Raw genomic sequence first — 23789 nt, forward strand, 5'->3', positions numbered from 1 at the left:
GAGTCTACTATCTACCCATAGTTTTGTCTTTGCTCTAGTTTATCCACTTCCCCTTCCTTTCTGCTATTTTATATATAGTGATTGCATGATTATATTTTTAGCATAGTTTCCTTTTTATAGAATGACCACATGGAAGTCTCATCTCAAAATTCTGGCCTTAAGAGTTGTCTATACTAATCTCTAAGAAGTTGAGATGTATTAAACTACCATTATGTAAATAGAAATATATCAACTAAAGCTCTCACATACTCTTGGCTATTCCATTAAATATTTTTTTCATTAAATGTTGATTCACCAAAGAAATTATTTTATTGCTTAACTTTTATGTGTATGTATATAAGTGTATAGATGTGTATATTCATCCATGTATGGCAGTATGTATGTGTAAATATGTGTGTGTGTGTTTGTGTGTGTGTGTCACATATACATGTGCATTTGTGTGCGTGTGGGTATAGAAGCCAAAGCAAATCTTGGGTGTCATTTCTCAGGTGCGCTCCACCTTGATTGTTGAGACAGACTCTTTTCCTGGTTTGGAGTTCATCAAGTAGACTAGGTGGGCTTGCCAACAGACCTCAAAGGCTTGCCTGTCTCTACCATTATCATGCTGGAATAATACGCATGAGTCACCATGTTTCCTTTGAATGTCAAACTCAGGTCCTCATGCTTGAAAGGCAAGTACTTTACCAACTTAGCTATCTTCATACCCTTAGCTTACTTTTTAATTGAATATATATAGTGAAAAACATGCTTTTAAAAATGTATATATTATAGAATGGTTAAATTGAATTAATCATCATATATTATCTCACAAACTTATTTTTATGGTAAGAATATTTAGCATCTCACCAATTTTTTTATACTTTATTTTTTTTATTAATTTATTCTTGTTACTTCTCAATGTTTATCCCATCCCTTGTATCCTCCCATTCCTCCCCCTGCCCATTTTCCCATTATTCCCCTCCCCTATGACTGTTCCTGAGGGGGATTACCTCCCCCTGTATATGCTCATAGGGTATCAAGTCTCTTCTTGGCTACCTGCTGTCCTTCCTCTGAGTGCCACCAGGTCTCCCCCTCCAGGGGACATGGTCAAATGTGAGGCACCAGAGTATGCGAGAAAGTCATATCCCACTCTCCACTCAACTGGGGAGAATATTCTGACCATTGGCTAGATCTGGGAAGGGGTTTAAAGTTTACCTCCTGTATTGTCCTTGGCTGGTGCCTTAGTTTGAGCGGGACCCCTGGGCCCAAATCTGCCTATCATATTGTTTTACTTGTAGATTTCTAGGACCCTCTGTATCCTTTTATTTTGCTATTCTCCCATGCACCAATTTTAAAAAATATAATATAGTTATTTAACTTTAGTCACCATGTTATACAATGGATGCCCTGAATTTATTTTTTTATTGACCCATTTCTCTATGTTCATTCCACCCCCTAGTTCCTGTTGACCATCATCACATCCTTTGTAACTATGTGGTGATCATTTAAGTTTCATGTATAAGTGTTATCAGGCAATATTTGTCATCTGTGTCTTTCTTACTTAATCTTGCATAAGGAACTGCTGTTTCTCTATGTTGTTGCAAATGCCAGGAACCCCTTTACTTAAAGGTCAAACAATTATACATTGTGTATAATACACATGTACATATATATTTTTATCATGCATTCACTTAATCATTGGTACATGGCATTATTTCATAGCTTGGCTCCTATAAGTAATACCATGATGAACAAAAAAAAATTGTTTACATCTCTTTGGTCTGGTGACTTCATTTCTATATATGCCTCCAGCAGGGGAATCCAAGATAATGTGGTACTTGTATTTTTGAATTTTCAGAGACTGTCCATACTGTTTCTGCATAACTGCTGTAGTAATTTGCAGTTCTACCATCAATAAGGAAGTGTTCTTTTTCCTCCAAATACCAAAATGTATCATTTTTAATAATAATCATGGTAAAACATGTGAGCAAATGTCTCAATGTTTTTGACTAACCATTACTTTTTGAATAGTGGTGTGAAGCATGTTTTCAGTTTGCTGGCCATTTGCACCTTCTAAGATGAAATAAATAAACCATCCACCCATGAAAAATAGGTTATTTGCTGGATTGAACTAGAAATTATCACAATGACTGAGTTTACCCAGAAGCAAAAAGAGACAAATGGTATATACTCACTTATATCGAGACACTAGCCCAAGGGGCATGTCCCATGAAAGACTTTACTTACCAGGAAAGTGGGTCAGAGGGGAGGACATCCTATGGGACTTTAAGTGAGAGAAGCATGGGAGAATGGGGAAATAAAAGGATCCAGAGGGTCCTGAAACCCTGCAAGAACATAATGACGGGCAGATCTGGGTCCTGGAGTCCTTTTGCTCAAAGTATGGCACCAGCCAAGGAAAATATGTGCAGTAAACTTCGAACCCCTAGCCGGTGGACAGGACATTCTCCGCTATTGAGTGGAGAGTGAGGTCTGACTTTCATACAATCTCTGGGGCCCCATATTTGACTACATCCCCTTGATGGGGAGGCCTGGTGACACTCAGAGGAAGGATAGCAGGTTACCAAGAAGAGACTTGATACCCTATGAGCATATCCAGGGGGAGGAGGTCCCCCTCAGTCACAATCATAGGGGAGGGGAGTAAGGGGAAAATGGGAGGGAGGGAGGAATGGGAGGAAACAAGGGATGGGCTAGCAATTGAGATGTAATATGAATAAATTAATAAAAAAATTAAAAAAATAAAAAAATAGGTTATTTGCTACAAATTGTTTTCATTTCTTGGAGATTTAAAATATTTGTCCTATTTCTCTGATGCATGGTCTATAACTATTTTCTGCCTATCTTTTGATTATCTCTTTTTTGTCAGTGTTTGTCACTGTTCTTCTCTACCTTGTCTGATACTGTTTTTGTTAGTTGTGCTTTGGGGTTCATATAAAAAAATTCATTACTCAGACTAATGTCATGTATATATTTTTCTGCTTTTCTTTCAGTTGTTTTACAATTTTGGGCATTGTAGATGCTTGTTTAATCCTTTTTAAGTTTATTTTATTTTATTTTTATTAATTTATTCCTGTTACATCTCAATGTTTATCCCATCCCTTGTATCCTCCCATTCCTTCCCCCCCCCCCATTTTCCCATTATTCCCTTCCCCTATGACTGTTCCTGGGGGGGATTACCTCCCCCTGTATATTCTCATAGGGTATCAAGTCTCTTCTTGGCTACCTGCTGTCCTTCCTCTCAATGCCTTCAGGTCTCCCCCTCCAGGGGACATGGTCAAATGTGAGGCACCATAGTACGTGAGAAAGTCATATCACACTCTCCACTCAACTGGGGAGAATATTCTGACCATTGGCTAGATCTGGGAAGGGGTTTAAAGTTTACCTCCTGTATTGTCCTTGGCTGGTGCCTTAGTCTGAGCGGGACCCCTGGGCCCAAATCTGCCTATCGTATTGTTCTACTTGTAGATTTCTAGGACCCTCTGTATCCTTTTATTTTGCTATTCTCCCATGCATCTCTCATTTAGAGTCCCAATAGGATGCCTTCCCCTCTGTCCCAGTTTCCTGGTAAGTGAAGGCTTTCGTGGGACATGCCCCTTGGGCTAGTATGCAGATATAAGTGAGTATATACCATTTGATTCTTTCTGCTTCTGGGTTAACTCACTCATTATGATCATTTCTAGCTCAATCCATTTATCCACAAATTTCAGGAATTCCTTGTTTTTAATAGCTGAGTAGTATTCCATAGTGTATATGTACCACAGTTTCTTTATCCACTCTTCTATTGAGGGACACTTAGGCTGTTCCATGTTCAGGCGATTATGAATAAGGCTGCTATGAACATGGTTGAGCAAATTTTCTTGTTGTGTGCTGGAGCATCTTCTGGGTATATTCCAAGGAGTGGAATAGCTGGGTCTTGAGGAAGCCCTATTCCCATTTTTCTGAGATAGCACCAGATAGATTTCCAAAGTGGCTGTACTAGTTTGCATTCCCACCAGCAATGAAGGAGTGTTCCTCTCCTTTTTAAGTTTATTGGTATTTTATTTAAAAATAAAATTTTCATGTAATGTATTCTGGTAATAGTTTCCTCTCCCTTATCTCCTCCCAGATCCGTTCTGTCACTTCATCTACCTAACATTAAGACTTCTCTTTATCTATAGAAAAAATACTAGAAAAAAATAGAAAACATAAGAAACACACACACACACATAACACAAAATCAGAAATCATATTATTCAAACAAAAAATCAGGAAGACAAGAAATTCCTAAACAAAGCAATATGATACAAAAAAATCTACAAACGTAAGATTAAGTTTGTTTTGTTTTGACCATCTACTGCTAGGCCTTAATATATTAATTATAATGTAGTATGATTAATATACTCAGCGATACCCATTGGGGAAAAGTAATATTTTTATAAGTAGATGTCAATTGGAGATAGATTTTTTTTATTAGAGATGAGAGCTTGTATCCACTTCCTTCTCTCAGCACTGGGACCTCATCTGACTTAGACCTGTGAAGACTTAGACCTGTGTGCATGTTGCCACAGTGTCTATGAATTCATATGTGCATCAGTCCTATTGTGTTTGGAAGATACCTCTTCCTTGTCATTCGTTCTCTCTGACCATTACAATCTTTTGCCCTCTTCTTCCACATAGTTCCTGAGCCCTAATACGAAGTCTTTGATGAAAACTTTCTATTTAGGAAGGGATACCCTAACGTCTCTCACTGTCTGCACAATTGTATGTCTCTGCATTTGTTTCCATCTACTATGGGAGGAAGCTTCTCTGATAATAGCTAAGTAAAACAATAATCTACATATATAGTAAAGCATTATTAGGAGTCATTTTTGCTTTGTTCCTTTAGCAGAATAGTAGCAGTTGATTTTCCCCTAGACACATGGTCTACCTAACCTTAGGCCTTGGCCAACTGAGCAACGTCAGACATGAGTTCCATCTCATGGAGTGGTTATTAAATCCAATCATATAGTTGTTGGTTACTCCCACAATATTTGTGTCACTATTGTGCCAACATATCATGCAGGTAAACCAACACTGTAGAAAAAAAAGTTTTGCTTTTAAAATTCATTTTTGTATATGCTGTGAAATAACAAACTCCATTACTTGAACATAATAATATCCAATTTTTCCAACAACAGTTATGGGAAAACTGCTCAGAGTGTTTACTTAGAATCTTTGTGAAATCAGTTGTACTCAAATTTATAGAAATATTTCTGATCTCTAATTTTGTTCAATTTATCTATATATTTGCTTTACTACTAGTATGGTGTTTCAGTTAGTGTAGATTTTATCATATTTTGTTTTGTTTTCCAAATAGGATTTCTTTATGTTACCCTGGCTGTCTTGGTACTCTCTTTTTACACCAGACTGGCCTCAAACTCAGAGATCCACCTGCCTCTGCCTCCTGAGTGCTCGATTTAAGTTGTGTGCCACTTTGCTTCGTATTTTAAAATCAAAGACTATATTTTGCACAATGTTATTTTGGCTATTTTGGTTGCTTGCTAGTTCCACTTTATGTTAGAGTCACTTTCCTATTCCTTTGAAAATGACATTGGAACTTGTGGAGAAATTACATTGCATCTGTAGATAGCTTGAAGTAGTGTATCATTTGCTTGTCATATTTCTATGACAGAATGCCTAACAAAAGTATCACAAGGAAAAAGGACTTATTTTGTCTCATGGTTCAAGATATAGTCCACCATTTTATGGAGGCATGGTGTCAGAAATGTGAAACAGCTGGTCACGTTGAATAACTACACCTCCAACCCTAGCTTACTTTTTAATTGGCCATGCTTGTGTTTGGCTCATTTTCTCCTTGTTATGAAGTTCAGGAGTTAGGAAGAGATCTAGTATCCTAATCTAGAAAAGCCCTCAGAGGCATGACCAGAAATTCATCATGAGGAATTTTTTTCTAAATCCCATCTAGTTGGTAGACAAAATTAATTATCATATAATAGACATTTAAACAATATTAATTCTACCAATTAATGAACATGAAATAGTTTCCAGTTACTTGACTTTTAAAATTTCTTAAATCAACATTTTATGGTTTTCAATGTATTGTTTTATTCAGGATAATATTTTATATAAGGAATTTATTAGGAAAATGTTCTCTGTAAGGTAATTCTGTGAGGGAATGATGAAAGCAAGAGAAGGAATCTACGCAAAAGTGTGATTTAGGATCAAATTTAACTCTTGGTATGTAAAATTCTCTAAAGAATCTGTCATTCCTTGATACAAAGGGATGAAGATGTTCTGCCTCTTCCGTAATCAGTCATTGGATATATACTACCTTAAAAATTAGATATCTTCAGTGAGACAGCTTCAGTGACCCAAGGCCAGTTCTATGAAAGGTTAGAGATGTGAGACTTTAACAGTAATACTCACAGAAGCTGAATGAGAGGAACATACTAAACCATTCAAGTGATCCTTGTGAAAGTTAGTGTCTCCTAGAACATTCCATCACTTTTGAATATACACATAATAGTTTTAGGACTTATTCACCCAGAGAAGTTCTAAACCTATGAAAGAAACTAGACAATTACTTTCTGAAACTCTAGTCTACAGGCAGAGGATATACATTTAACCTATGTCTCTCTCTAATCAAATGCAATTTCCACAAGCTTAAATTGGAAGCTCCTGGTACAGAATAGCAGATACGATATGCACTCTATTCTGCCAAGACAATACCTTGCTGGTTGAGTTTCAGAGGCATCAGTTGCAAAGCTTCTAATTGTAGTGTTTCATGTACATGAAAGTGATATGGGCAATTGTCAGTGCCATCAAGCCATAACTTTCAGAGACACAGCTGAGTAACCAGAAGAACTTAGGTTTAGCCATATTTACTGCAAGAATCTGGGGATATTTTAGGTAAATCTGGAGAGTATTTAAAGGATTAGGCAGGGTTTATTGTGCATTGTAGGCTATCAGAAGGCAAACATATTTGGGTATGTTAATAAATCCTACCTAGGAGTCAATAATGCTAACCCCAGATTTAAGCCTGTACTTAGTAAGAAAACAACAATCATATGGATTAGCCAGGGCAAGGGGGTATTAGGTCATCTCTGTAGATTAGGAAATTATGTATGTTTTAAGTTGATCTATCACCTTCACAATATTCCAGTGTCTGATATTGATAACCTCAGATACTGTTCATGTGAACAGAGAGAACGTTAAGGCCAAGCTATGAGTCCCAGACCACATCTTAACACCAACAAGGTCAGTATGGTAGCTACAGGACATCCTTTACATAGTTCAGGCTACAGTCTATTCTCTCTATAGCAGTGAATAATCCTGCTATTTATGCATTGAGTGTTATTCTTCTCTCTGTGTGTATGTACATGGTATGTGTATGTGGTGTATGCACTTAGTATATTGGTGTGCATTTATGTACATGCATACGTGTATGCCAGAGGAGGACTTTGGGTGTCTCTCTATATCCACCTCTGCATTATTATTCCCTTGACACAGGATCTACCTCTGGGTCTGAAGCTTGTCTATTTTTGTCTCTGTCCCTCAATGTTCACCTTACAGGCACTCACAACTATGCCCATATTTTCTTTTAGTTGCTAGATATTCAAACTGAAATTCTTATGCTTGTAGAACAAACATTTTTACCCACTGCAATTTTCCTCTAGCCCTTAAATGGTATTTTTTGATTGTGCTATCTTATTTGTGTTCTTTGACTTTTTCAGAAATTATATGAGCTTTTAAAGAACATCAAATAATATATTATCAGTGATTTATTTTGTTCTTAATCTGGTCAGATTTCAAGACACTCTGGATTTCCTTTCTCTTTTGACTCAACTCCTAGATTTAGGGTAAAAATGAGGTTTATCTCTGTCTTTATCCTATTAATTACAACCCCCACACTTGCTTCTACTTTCCAGCCAGGATGAGAAGATGCTAGATGTAGAAAAATTACTATGAAATGAGACTCTGCATAATCAAGTACAAAACTGTGGGCTTAGAAGAAAGGGGAAGAGGTTATTGAGCAATTGCTTTGAAGAAGATTTTATGAAGGCAATGCAACAGAAGGCAGATGTTGAAGAACAAGTCAGTTTTGATCCAGAAGATATGAAGGAATATTACATATAAATGTAGACGGTTACATCAGTCTCCTAATGGGGATCTTGTTTGATTATTTTAAGCCACTAGTGACACCAAATTCAGTATGTATGGTGCCCTCAATGGCTTACTGATCGATGGTCTTTATCCATGCCTGTGACTCCAAATCACAGGATGCTACATCAGATATTACTTTATCAAATATAAGCTCCATAAAAGCCAGAAGCGTTTGTTCATGTTTCTGTCACTGTTCCTTACATAGTAGTTTATATCATTAAATATTCACTCAAGGAAAGAATGATAGGATGAATGGATAATTTTAAGTGAGTCCTTTACAATAAAATACCTTCTTTATAGAAAAACAAGACAAAAACAAAAAAAATAAAATCTGATTAACTTTATCAATTTTCTTCACATGTTGTTCTGTCTCTTTCAAAACTTATCATCAACCTTTTAGTAATAGCTTTATTTCTTAGGCTAGTAGCTTGCTACCAAAACGTTCTGTAGCTTCAGTTGAATCATTAGTGTGCAGCAGCCCTCAAAAATACTAAACATTGCTCTGCCAATTACACTTAGCTGAACTAAGGTTATCAATTGGGATATCAACAGGAAGTGCCTCACTTAGACATGGAAATTAAGGGGCATTTCTTCTGAGTCAGGGCCTATTTCCAGGGAGTACAGATGACATACACAGAGATCCATTTAACAGACTCAGGTTCAATCTTATGGTCAATAAGTGAGTTTACCTTTAATTCGTGTGTGTGTGTGTGTATGTGTGTGTAGTGGAGGGAGGCATCCTGTTTAACTCACCTATCAGAATTATTAGCTATCCTTCACACTAACAATAATAAATAACTGGCTATGTATTTTTATTGACCTTGCCTATATTTATCTAGAACATTTTATTTTGCGATTATTCCTCACTTACCTCAAAACACATGCATGCATGTAGGTGTGTAAATGCATACACAAATGCACATATACAAGCCTTGTCAATACATCTCTTCCTCGGCAAGGTAGCTACTGTTGCTGCAATTTGGAGAGCAAGAAGGTTCTTGTTACTGACTATACCCAAATATTTTTATGATATTGAGAAAGCCAGATTACTGAGCTGGTTGTTGACTATTAAAAAGTGTTATAAGACAATATAGAAAACAGATAAGGCAATGGGAAAGTGTGATCAGTTGGAAAGTGGGGGATAAGGAAAATGGCTGCCTATTTCTCCATTTGGTTCAGGTACATCACCAGACACTTCCATCTACACATTTCATTTTAAGTGGCTGTAAATTGATCAAATTCTCTGGCTGTGACACTTGCTAGTTTTTTGATCGTCAGCAAGTCACTTCAAATCTTTGTACTTCAGTTTGCTCATACTAAAATGGGAATAATAATTCTACCTTACTGTTCATTGTCACGTTGAAAGGGATTGACATTTTTAAAGTATCTGGAATAGTGTCTGGTATAGAGAAAGTGCTAAATAAGTCATAGATACTATTATTTATTGTCGCTTGACAGTAGTTTAAATCATTCATGTCATGTCCCTCTCCTCCCTGGTGTTACAGAACATGGTAAACAAGATTTCTCTGCTGAGTTCTTTAAGCATAGATAGTGCTTGAAATTTCAGTTATCTACACTTGGGGAAGGGCCTCAGTACCGGGCTATGATTCTACTGAAGTATTCTAGACTCTATGTGTACCAGGAAGCAGGAGCCACAAACAAGTTTATAATATCATATATAGGTTTCACAAATGAGTTCTTTAGCTACCTGTTTGGATTGCAGTGCACCTGTGTTCCTGACATTCCTTTTCTAGGGTAAATGTGAACAATGTTTCCTTCCTCCTAAAGTCTTAATGACAGAAAATAAAGTTTGTTTCTACCAGACTTTAGCCTGGGGAACCAATGAAACTTAGTAACAGGACCTAGGTGAAGGTTCTGAGCATGACTTCAAAGCAACCACAATGGCACCTTCACCCAATATGGATGACTGCTTCCCCATAGCTGCACAGATGGCACCTCCCTTCTAATGGTCCCCACGCTACATAGTCTAATCCCCAACCTGAAGACCACCAAGGCCATATACAAATCAAGTAAAATTACATCTAAATGGCTGGGAGGAATAGCCAAATACTCTGATTAGGATTCAACGACCCTCCCTACCCCTCTTTTAGGCTAGTTGTTCTCAGCCTTACTGCTGATGCAATCCTTTAATACAATTGTACATGTTGTGGTGACACAAAAGTATAAAAATCATTTCATTGATACCTCATACCTGTAATTTTTCTACTGTTATGAGTCATAATATAAATAGCTGATATTCAGGATATCTGATATATGACCCCTGTGAAAGGGTCATGACCGACAGGTTGAGAACCACTGTTCTAGGAGGAGATATTCACAGCACCAAGCCCTGCAGTGATGATCTTTTACAATCAGACACAGCTGGTCTTATGAAGAGGGTTGTGGTTTGGCTTCGATAATAATACTGTGTAGGAACCTATTACAGTTTTCCATGCCAAATTAGAATTAACAGGGCTAGGACTCAAGAATGCGCATTTTCAAAAAGTACCCAGGTTGGGTTGTCAGATTTAGAAAATAACAGTACAAGATGTCCAATAAATTTGATGTTCAAATGAGTGTTTTTATTATTTTGAATGGCATGCTATTCTCACAACATTTGTTGTTTAACTGAAATTCAACACTGTTTGTCCTGCATTGTATTTGGCAGAGTACATCCAAATCTAATATCCTCTGAGGTTAGAGAATCAACCCATTTAGAGAGACTCTGCTTCTGGGAAAGCTGTCCTTATAAGAATCTGTGTTGGGGAATCTGGAAATGGGTGTAGTTATTGGAAAAAGAATGTGAAGCCACTCCGCGGGCCGAGAAAGTTCACTGTCACTGGAATACATTCAGGGAAGATCACAAAGAGGAGCCAAATATCTTAAACTTAACTGAACAGGAATCTTTTAAAAAATTTAGTGTTTTCCCCATTAATGTATTTACTTAATCACCTTACAGCTCAATTGCAGCCCATTCCCTTCTCTCCTCCCAGTCCCACCCTTACACACGTACCTCCCCTATTCCCCATCTCCCCATGTGTACCAACCCACTCAGGCAACTCAAGTCACAGCGGGACTAAGCACAACCTCTCCCACTGTGGCCAGACAAGGCAGCCCAGCTAGGGGAAAGAGATACAAAGGCAGGTATCAGGTTCAGAGACAACCCGTACACCCATTGTTAGGGAACCCACAGGATGACCAAGCTACACATCTATTACATATGTGTAGGGGGCCTAAGTCCAACCCATGCATGCTCTTTGGTTGGTGTTCCAGTATCTATTAGCCCTTGTTGTTCCAAGTAAGTTGACTCTGTAGGTCTTCTTGTGGTGTCCTTGACCCTTCCAGCTCCCACAATCCTTCCTCCTACTCTTCTACATGACTCCCTGAGCTCTGCCTATTGTTTAGCTATGAGTCTCTCTGTTGCCATCAACTGCTGGATGAAGCCTCTCAGAAGACAGTTATGCTAGGCTCCTGTCTGCAAACATAGCAAAGTATCATTAATAGTGTCAAGGATTGGCTCTCTCCCATGGGGTGAGTCTCAAGTTGGGCCAGTCATTGGTTTGCCTTTCCCCCAATCTTGGCTCTGTCTTTATTACTACACTGCTTGGAGGCAAGACAAGTTTTGTGTTGAAGGTTTTATGAGTGGGCCGGGTCCCCGTCCCTCTATTGGAAGTCCCACCTAGCCACAGAAGGTGAAAGGTCAGGCTCTGTATGCCCCCTGCTTTTAGCAATCTCAGATAGGGTCACCCCCATAGACTCCTAGGAGTCTCCCCTGTCCCAGAGATATCCCCACAAACATCAATTTGCATTCTCTCTCCCAGTCCTCCCCCACCCCTCCTGTGCTCTCCCCACACCTTATCCCCACACTCATTACCTCCTCACCACCTTTCCTACCCAGTTTGCTCACTTCGTTTACTTCCAATATCTATTTCATTCCCCCTTTTGCATGAGAGTCAAGCATCCTCCCTTGGGCTCTACTTGGTTTCTTTAAGTCTATGGATTGTAGCTTGGTTAATCTGTGCTTTATGGCTAATATCCACTTATAAGTGAGTACATACCATATATATCCTTCTAGGTCTGGGTTACCTCACTCAGGACGACATTTTCTAGATCCACCCCTTTGCCTGCAAATTGAATGATGTATTTGTTTCTAATATCTGAGTAGTAGTCCGTCCTGTAAATGTACCACATTCTCTTTATCCATTTTTCAGGTGAATGGCATCTAAGTTGTTTCCAGTTTCTGGATGTTAAAAATAAACCTGCTATGTACATCGTTGAACAAGTGTCTTTGTAGTGTGGTGGAGCATCTTTTGACTGTATGCACAGGAGTGGGATAGGTGGGTCTTCCTCCAGATTGATTTACACAGTGGTCGTACAGGTTTGCACTCACACCAGCAATAGGGGAGTGTTCCCCCCTTGCTCCATATCCTTGCCAGCAAGTGCTGTCACTTGAATTTTTGATCTTGGCCATGCTGACTGCTGTAAGAAAGAATCTCAGATTCATTTTGATTTATACTTCCTTGATGACTAAGGACATTGAGCATTTCTTTAAGTAATTCTCAGCTACTAGAGATTCCTCTGTTGAGAATTATTTGTTTAGATCTGTAATTTTTAAATTTTGGGTTATTTGGTTTGTTTGTGTTATTTGCATTTTTATTTTTAAACTGGGTTATTTAGGTTGTTGGTGTGACCATTCTTATTATTTTGAGAATTTCCTTGTAAAAGGCCTGTGTCCTCTGTCAGTCTGTCTCAAATTCATAACTTATTCTTTTCAAGTTTGTACTTATTTACACACACACATACAGACACACAAACACATTGTAGAAAACCTACTGAGTCCATTTCATTATATATATATTTGTTAATGTATCAGTAACTTGTTCCTGTAGAAAACTGATTCCCTTCTTAGTTCCCATCAAATGTCTGTAATTTCTTCATGTAGGGATGGGGCCTGATGAAATGCATGATGGCATGATAAACAGGATTGTTCAAACTAGGACTGTTTAAACTCGCTTGATGATCTGGAATTTTTCCCATAGCAGTTGTTCTCACTGTATCTGTTAAAGGTGACTTTCAAGAAGTGCATTACAGGGCCTCAACAATTGAATCATTACTGGAACACAGTCAAAGAATGGAGTCACTTGAGGAGAATTCTGCATGCTTGTGAGAAAACTCCAAGCAAATGAAAGAGTCTTATGACCTCAATTTCTTCAAAAACATGTAATTGTTCTTGGAATGTTTTCATGCCCCTCCCAGGTGCATCAGATAGTGAGTGTATTTCAGATTATTTGTTACAACTGGATATTGCTATTTGTTTATATGCTTCTATAGAAAAGCATGTTTTGCTGCACGTGGCATGTCCATCACCTGTGGCTTGCCCATTGTTATTGAACAGTTTACTCATGTGACTCTTTATAACTCTCCAAGTACAAATTGTCTGATATTCTGAGTAAAACTGGCTATTGCATAAGACCTTCACCTGCCTCCTCTATCAGCTCTGTTCTCCAAGGTCCCACCACCTCTAGAGCTGTGACTAATACAGGCAGAATTTTTTTCCTTCAGAAATCTCATGTATACCCAGTTCCAATATCTGTACCAATTATAATAGGTACCATAAAAATAAGTCATTATTAAAGCCACTGGTTGTCTCTACTCTGACTTGGCTCCTGATGCAGCAGATAGTAGGTTTCTGTACTCCAAGGCAGCTAGCGCCTTTCCATCCTACCCAACATGCCTTTCTCTGAAATTGCACAAATAAACAATTTTATAACCCTTGTAGTCCTGTGACTGCTATTGTCCATCAGGGCTATTATATGATTAAAGACTAGTGCCTCCAACCTGGGGGGTTACACGAAGTATTTACTAGCTTGAGAAGACTGGATAGTGAGATGAGTCCATTTGGCTGATAAGAATATATATTTCTACTCTAAAATGAGGTATTGTACCCATATAACTGAATTATAATAGAAGGTTTACTTCCAATGCTTTGAAAGTGCTACCAAGCTTTTTAGGAGAAATTAGTTATACAAATTAAATGTTAGTAGATTAAAACATAGTCATGTCAATTGCTAGTCTACTTTTTTCACAAGAACATACATCTTAGGTACAGCAGATAGATAAGATTCTATAGAAAGACAAGGTCTTCAAAAACCCCAGAGACACGCAGAATATGGCATTTTAAAATGTTTTTATTACTTTAAAGATTCACTGACAATGAGACAAGTTAACTCCTGGCAACGCCAAGCCAACCTCAAAGAAGATGATGAGCATCAAAGAACCTCCTTATGGAGATGGCTTCAAATGTGGCAAACTAGCCACTGGGAAAAGGGTCCTCATTTCTACCACAGACAGAATTCTGCCTAAAAAAAGGGCAAGTTTGGACGCAGGCAGAGTCGACGGCCAAACTCCTCCAAGACAGGGTAAATAAATCCTTAACAGTCCTGCCTCACAAATATGTCTGTCAGATATATTGGCGCACAAGACTGAAGAAGATGCACCAATGTTATAGTTCTGGGTGACTATTCAGGAATAAAACTGTCTCTGTCATCTTTTCATTTGGAAAGCTACTAACCTGAACTCCTGGCATACTCAAATAATCAAGTTTACTCCTTCTCAAGTCTCTAAGGAAGTTGAAGACCAGGTTGTTTAGTTTTACAATGAAGCTTAATTGTTTAGGGGGTTAAGATGTTTTTAAGTCTAGATAGGTGTTCTAAGTTGATAATGACAAGATGTGATGGAGATTGATTTACATTCAGAAATTTAGATGCACCAAGATCGGAAAGATGTCTTCTTCAAGGCTGTCAAATACAAATAGCAAAACACTAAGAATGTAACATTTATATAATTCCTGCTTGTGTCATGGTACTTCTTGCCATAGGTAATCTATTGTATATATGTGTAATAATATAAATGTATATGCACAAAAATAATATAACTTAAAAAAGAATATGTTCTGAAATTTCCTTTTTTTTTTAATAATTTCAAGCATAAGCTGTATTTACAGGACTTGTTTTTCAGAGACACACACCATCAACTGTATTGCACTGTTATCAACACAGCACAGCCCGGCTCTGCTTCCTGGCTGGTGACTTATCACACTTTCATTATGACCTAAATGTCAGTGCAGAAGGGTCTATTTTCTGATGGATTAAGAAGCTACTTATTCTGATGAGACTTCAATTCTCAGTCTTATGTGGATCAAAGAAATACCGTTTAATGGAGGGCTTGACAGAATACTGGTGCCAAAGGTTTGTTTTAATTGCTATATTCCCTGCACACAAATCCAGGCATATGGTCAGACATTCTTGGGTGAAGAGAAAAATATTTTTGTCTTAGCTACTTCCCCAACTCAGTTCTCCATCACTCCCAAAGCCCTTTGAGAATGGACCAGAGTCTCAACCATCAGCTTCTGATGAAGTAACAATCCAAGCATTACAAAGAATAGTTGGTTGCTAGTAGTAAATAATGGAAGTAATGACATCACCAAGCAGGGCAAAAGCATTGCATGAAAAGAAATACAAGCAAGCACATTCCAAAATTTCATAGTATATGTCAGAATAGAAAAGAAGTATGCAAAATTCACAGGTTAAAAATAAAACCAAGCATTTCTCACTCTAATGTGCTTTAGAATTCCCCAGATTATTGGTCAGGCTGTCATGTATGAATTATTGGTACCCTTGTCTTTATCCTCACACCTGTATGAAATATGAATTAATTGAAGGTATGATCCATATCTTTATTCATTTTTAGTTTCTACCTTATAGAACTCAACATAAGGCCTTGTTTTAAAAGAATTTTAACAAATGTTTGTAAAAGTACTGACTGAATATAGAGAAATGAGCAACAGTATAGAAAACATAGTGCAAATTTTAAATCTAGACCTGTAATAACAGTTAAATTCAAGACATATATATACTAGACAAAGGTCAACCAAATAACATACAAGGAATAGAACACAGATTTGGCCAATGTTTGATTAAAAAAAATGTACTCTCCATACCAATAAGAATCATAAACAAAGTCAAACACTTTGTGTTATCTGTCAAGGAGAAGATTTGTTTTAAATGAAAAGACATTAGTAAAACCAAGTGAAAAGAAAAATAATATAAGACCCCTTGTTTGGTTCTACATCTGCCTTTATGCCATTTCCCTTCTCTTTATCTCTGTTTAGGAAGATGTCCACAGAATTTAAAGAAAAATTCTACAGGTATGCTATCCACAAGCTGGTTGAAAGTCATGTCTTATGTCTGATCCATTCAAACAAGCTCTATCTCAAGGGAATCACTGCCTATCAGGTCTCCGATTTCTTGTTTCTCCAAGTACCTAGAATAATATTTGGCTCCCTATAGAGATACATTTGTTTTAATTTATTGTCTGACTAATGGTGAACAGAAAACTAACTGTTTGAGTTAGAGAGATTGCTCAGCAATTAAGTACACTGGTTATTCTTGCAGAGAACTTGGGTTAGATTCACAGCACCTACATAGTAGCAGGTCAAAACCATCTGTAAATCCAGTTTTGAGGCATCTGATGACCTCACTTGCCTCTATGAGCACCAGTAACACATACATACATGCATACTAAACACCCACACAGATAAAATTTAAAAAGTAAAAACTCAAAACCACCATAAAGAAAAACTAAAGCTAACTGTACAGAATGCTGGTGATAATCCATTTCTTGAGAAAACAGTTTAAATTTGGCTTCTTTAAATACATAGCTACATCTGGCTTCTGTCAAATAGGCAAGTTATCCTTTGGGGATACTCTTTCACTGCCAGGTGGAAAAGCAAACACTTTGTGATTAAAGATGCACCTCTGGAGAAAGAATTTGGAATGAATGACATAAAACTCATTTGTGAGCTGATGGACAGATTGTTTTTTAATCAAATGGAAAAAACTGCAGAAGGAACTTGAATTTCCCTATTTCTTGATTGTTAAGAAAGAGTACCAGGAATCTGGAATATTTCAAAAGTTGTAAAAGGCCACACAGGGGTGAGTTACTAGAGAAATTAGAGAGCAGAACATGCTCAGAGAGCAACTAATCAACAGTAAGGATAAAGATTTTTGCAAAGAAAGTAAAGCCCAGAGGACCAAAATCTTGTGGACAGAATGATTAAAACTGCCAAATTTATAAATCTAGGACATCTGTGGATGAGGTAATTTGAGTTGTTGTATTAATTACCTAAAAGGAAGTTGCCATGTGAAAGAAGCAAAAGGTCCTAAGAAGAAAATCTCCTGGGATTTATTTTTATTTTTATTTTTTTAAATTTATGTTCAAGAAGAAAGTCCAAATTGCAGAATTTCCATGATTCTCCCATTGCTCTTATGATCCCTGTCTTCCACTGTTTATATTCTCTTGTGATCACTTCTTGAATAATTCAGTAAATCCAGGCCACAAGTGAGAGGAGCAAATCACCAATCTTTACATGGGCCAATGACTTGAATAGACAGTTTTCAAAAGAAAGAACACAAAGAGCCAATAAATACTTTTAAATGTTCAACATGTCCAGCTGCCAGAATGCAAATTAAAGCAACTTTGAAATGCTATCTCAGCCCAGACAAAATGGACACCATAAAGAAAGTAAATCACAGCAAATCCAGGTGAGGATGACAAAATGTTGGCAGTAGCTTAAACTACCCCAACAAATACTGGCGAAGATGTTGGTGGGAGTACAAGCTAGTATATCACCATAAAGATCAGTGTAGAAGCTTCTCAAAAAACTTGAAATAGAATTGCAAAATGACCCATCTGTACAACTCCTTAACTCCTACACACACACACACACACACACACACACACACATCACAACATAGAGATACTTGGACACTCATATACTTTACAAAAGCAAGAAAATGGTATCATCCTAGATGTTTTTAAATTGATGAATAGATAATGAAAGCATGTATGTAAATATAATAAAATGCATTCAGCTGTAAGGGAAAATTTAAATTATAATGTTTGTAGATAGTGAGTGGTATTGGAAAATACTATATTGTGGTAATCTGAATCCTCCAAAACAAATGCCATATTTCTATCTTACATATAGATCCTATCTTTTGTTAAATAAATAAATTTATATCCTGCTGGAAGTGAATATGGGGACAGACCAGGAAACTAGAAAGGCATCTGCAAAACTTGAAAAGGGGCTTTTCTTGTGAAAGATTAGAATTCTTGATGTTTGGCAAAAACCATCATATAATAAATCCATGCTGTAGGTATGAAAAAAAAGAAAAGGGACTTTTAGAGATGGGGTAAGGAAGACAGAACAAAGTAGAAGAGACAACATAGGGGCTTAAGGGTGCTATGGAAAGGGGAGTACAAAGATAAATAGGGAGCATTGGGACCATGAGAATCAACCAAAATTAAATAAATGTAAAAATTCCTATGGGAATATTTTTTTTTACTTTTTAAGCTAATTTTAAAAATAAAACAATTTTTTAAAATATATTGTATTAATTTATTCATATTCCATCTCAATGGTTACCCCATCCCTTGTATCCTCCCATTCCTCCCTCCCTCCCGCTTTCCCTTTACTCCCCTCCCCTATGACTGTGACTGAGGGGGACCTGCAATTTTTAATGTGATATTGTATTAATTTTTAAGGATTTCACACACTATATATATATCATATTCATTTCCAAACTCCTCACATCTCCACTCAGGCACTTCCTAATTCCAAACTTCACGTGTGCTTTTTACTTAATAATTCAAATGACTCCAGTTTGAGTTGTCTGTATACTCCTGGGTGTGAGGTGATAGCATATACAGATGTCCTATTTATAAATGAGTACTCCATTGACAATTATTGTTTGTACTTTGGCCTGTTGTGCTTTTCTTATATGAACTAGCATATACTGAAAAAAAGAAACTTATCTGTTGAAGTCTAGGAGCTGCGTTAATCTACAAGCATTAAATGACAGACTCATATTATGTCCATTGAAATAATAATAGTAATGTCCCCCCGGGGCCTGTGAGATCCCCAACTATAGGTTCTTGGCCAGATTTACAAAATAGCATGTTTTTAATAAAAATTAAGAAGCAGCACAAATGATATATCATTTCCAACATTTACTTATTAGAAGTTATAGCCTTCAATCCTTTCTTATAACCCCTTCTTTTTCTCTCTTTCACTTTCTCACATTGATAAAACTATCCTCCATGTTCTATGGAATAGTCCACATAGCAAGGAACAAAGGCATCTGTTCTAATTTGCTTTCTGTTAAACACCTTGACCAAAAGCAACTTGGACAGAAAGGGTTTAATTGTCTTAAAGACTATAGTCCACCAGGCCTCCCCATCCAGGGGAGATGGTCAAATATGGGGCACCAGAGTTCTTGTGAAAGTCAGTCCCCCCTCTCCAATCAACTGTGAAGAATGTTCTGTCCATTGTGTAGTTCGAAGTTTACTGCATGTATTGTCCTTGGCTGGTGACATAGTTTGAGCAGGACCCCTGGGCCCAGATCCGCCCGTCATAATGTTCTTCTTCAGGATAACAACTGAGATGAAAGATTGAAAAAAAAAAGACTATAGTTCAGCATCAAGACAAATCAGGAACTGAAGGCAAGGAGCTTGGAGACAGAAACTGAAGCAGAGACCTTGGATAAGTGCTGCTTAGTGGCATACTTCTTCTGGCTTGCTGAACCTGGTTTTTTTATACAACCTAAGACCAACCGCCCAGGGACGGTTTCTCTCACAGAAGGCTGGACCATCCTATGTTAATTAGTAATAATATCCCATAGACATGTCCACAGGCCAATATGATGAAAGTAATTATTTAACTGAGGTTTGTTCTTCCCAACTGTGTCAAACTAAAAACTAAAGCTAAATACAACAGTGTTTTCCCCAAAAGCTAGTAAGGACATGAGCCCATCTGTCCAATAGACCTCAAGAAATTTAATCCTATCAGTAACCAAATCCTGTCCCAATCGAACCCAGAGGTGACTGCTCTTGACTGTCACCTTGTATGCAAATTGATGAGATGTTATGAGCCAAAGAGCAAAACTATAGTATCCGCTGATATATGGCACAATTTTACTGTGCAAATAATGGTACAATGTTGTGTGCCACTGCCACTTGGGGTACCTTGTTATACATGATTTTTTATATATATATATGATATAATAAAACTTGAGATCACTGATGTTTTGCAAGAGTAACAGTAAATTGTAATAAATACCATTTGGGGGAAGACAAGTGACAGCAATTATTAGATTATATTGATGACCTTTGTATGCCATCAGAAAAGGGAAAACTGTTTTCAAAACAATGTCTTAGAAAAGTCTTTGTCTTATTGTTACCAAGGATACATAATGAAATAGTATCAAGGACAGAGAACAGATTTTTTTCTAACCAAGGGCCAGAGGTTAGAAACTTCGCTGGCATCCTTAGAGACCCTCTTAGTTTAATCAGCTAAGACATGTCTCTTTACCAGAGACCTTAGGGGACATAAATCTCCTTTATGACTTCCTTTCAAAGTGTTTGCTTGAATGATAAGAACTTAGATGGGAAGGGTAAAATGGAATGTTCCTGATATATTCCTGCTGGATAAATGATAAAATGAATGAGTACTTTAATATGAAATATTAAAGTAAGTAGTATGGTAAGGGGCAGGTAGCATGGTGTCAAAAATTCTATGAACTCTTTGTTTTTTGGACAAGGATTAGGGGTAGAAGCATGGGATAGCACGATGGTTAGAGCTGAAACATCAGGCATGCACTCCCCTTCCCTGTGTTCTAGCTGCCCTCTACTCTGAGACTGTTCTTCAGTCAAAATTGGGGAGGGAAGACTTTAGTGAAAGTTGGGCTCTAACTTATTATTTCTTCAGCCTTTCCAATGACATAATTGTCCTTTATATACATCTTTGAAGACTCTAGATCTATAATATCTCTCCACCTTTCCTTAGCTCTCACTTTACTTACCCTGTCTCACTATCATTTTTACCTTTCTACCATGCCATGGTATAAATAGTCTAAGTATTTTTATTGTAGGAGACTCACAATAGCAACATGATATAGATAAAGCAGCCATTTTAACTCATACTTTATGGGTGAATTAGTAGAGTTAAGGAATTTAATCAAGTAATGTAAAGGCATAAAATTCAGTTAATTACAGAGCTCTTGGGAAAATGTCTCTTTGGACTTCTAATGCAATAGCCTTTAAAAACTTCATTCTATGTTATTTCACAACTATATAAGGAAGAAAGTATTAGAAATGTCATTGGTCATTACTGCATACATATATGAAGTCTTTCAAAAATGAAAGGTTTACTTTTCCTTTCTGACCTACAGTAAAGATATAAATGGTCTCATGTATACAATACAAATGACCCCTAAATACCAGTGCTCTTTCACATTGCTTTAGAGGACCTTTCACTAGTACCTCAGTTTTTAAAAATCATTTTAAAAATAGCGATTCATAAGATATCAAAAGATGTTCTTCTAAGAAAGGGTGTCATGCTCATATTATTTTCACATTGTTGATCTGACAATGATAGATAAACATTGAAAACACAGGACTTACAAACCTATTAACAAGATTGTGTACAATATAAATCTACATGATGTCTTAAAATATTCAGTTCTATTATATGCATTTTACAATGGAAAATCCATTTGTCTAAGAGGGTTTATGGTATTAATATACTTCAGAATATTGTTCATAAATCACAAAACTATTGGTCTATAAACTATGATATAATATTACTATTAATATATATATCTTTATATTCAAGAAAATATATTGGAAAAATTCAACCCCAACATGTGTCAATACCTTTTAGACTCTTTGGGTTGCTGAGAACAGTGGGAAAAATTACATTTTGGAACTGTTTGGACAATGCTTATTCATAACCTCTCATCATAAGGAAAAGCCTTTCTAACTACAGGTAAAACAGTAGAGTTTGAGCGTGTAAAGTAAACACTTTATTTTACTACTGAACTGTCATATCTACCCCAGAATATTTTCTGAGTCCCCTGTGTAGCTCATAGACATTAATACTCTGTTGTCACATAGTATTTTATTGGTAACTCAAGGCATTCTATACAGCTTAAAAGTCTGAACTTGGTATACTCAAGTGATTGAATGTTTGTGGGACAATTGCTGTAAGGAATTATAACACCTCTTCAAAAAAGATGGGACTGAAACCAAAAGAACAGCTGGTTGCATTGGAAAACACTTGGTAATTATGTTTGTCTCCAAACTCCAATAAAATAAGAGTTCTAGGAAATTGATGGAAACCTTTTAGAAGTCAACTAACACAACATATTCTTTATCCCCCCTCAATACTTTCTCACGCACTGTTTCTATCTCTCTTTCTCTGTCTCTGTCTCTCTTACTCTTGCTCTCTCCCTCGTTTTTGCTATCTTTCCCTTTCTCCTCCCCCATCTCTTTTCTCAAAGCTAGTTTCAGAACAGACAAAGCCACACACACACACACACACACACACACACACACACAAACATACAAAGCCTGTCTCAAAAAATCACCCTCCCAAAGCCAATTTTTTGTTTAATTGATAGCAAAAATAAGTGAAATCACATACACACACACACAAATCCACACACACCTAACATCTACCATATGCCAAACATTTAGTCTTTCATTCTATTGAATTATCTCACCTGAATCAAAGAAATAAAAAAATTATTTGAAATGTTATCAATATTTTAAAGATGGTGCATAACATATCTTTCTACATGCCTAAGAACCAAAGCCCTATACTACATAAAATATATATGACTGCCTTGAAGTTTTAAAAATTAATTATCTTGATAGTCACTAAAGATTACTAATAGTAAAATTTTCAAGGAAATATGAAATATCTAAAAAAATATACAAATATACTGTATCTTTTTGTTAAGAATTATGAGCAAATGTCTACTCATACCAGAGAATACACCAATAACAGATCAAAGAAATGATTCCCCAAAGTCTAAGTTAGTGAAGCAGTGTTTTTATTGGGGTTAGTAATGGTAACAAAACTGACTTAAAGGCACATGTGTCACCAAAGCCTCCAACATGGCATGGGCAAGTACTCCTGAAAGCTGTGTCTCTGGAGCTCTCTCTACAACTTAAATGCAGTTTGACATGCTGGAGAGTCACCCTTTCCCAGCAGTTCTTGCTGACTGAATACTCTTGGGAAAGAACATTGAACATCTTGTCATTTTTAGGACCTTTCTGACACATCTGAGTTGTTTACATCTTAAACCTTACAAGTTTCATTTACTTCTTGGATTTTAGAAAGCTTCCCACCAGGATATGTTTGAATTTGAAGAAAAATCCTACACAACAAACCTGCAGATGGTTTATATCTATAAGAAGTTACTTTCAAAAGTCTACCAAGACATTTTATACCTGTGTCTGTCTTAAACTGATTGTGTGTGTGTGTGTGTGTGTGTGTGTATGTGTGTGTGACTATGTAAAGCAAGTCTGTATTTCCACCACTTATATCAGAGATAGATAATGGTAAACAAAGACATCACTGTTGAGATCTGGAAGCTCATTTATTAGCTCAGTACAAGTTAAGTAATTTGAACTTCATTTAAATACAAAATCTCTGAAGTTTTGTAGCATGAAAATGCCAGAGTTGACTAACTATACCCTTTACAAGGATCATTCCAACTAGAGGCCCAAATGTATTGAAAAAAGGC

This window comes from Acomys russatus, chromosome X (assembly GCF_903995435.1).
Source record: "Acomys russatus chromosome X, mAcoRus1.1, whole genome shotgun sequence".
In the NCBI taxonomy this organism is placed as follows: Eukaryota; Metazoa; Chordata; class Mammalia; order Rodentia; family Muridae; genus Acomys; species Acomys russatus.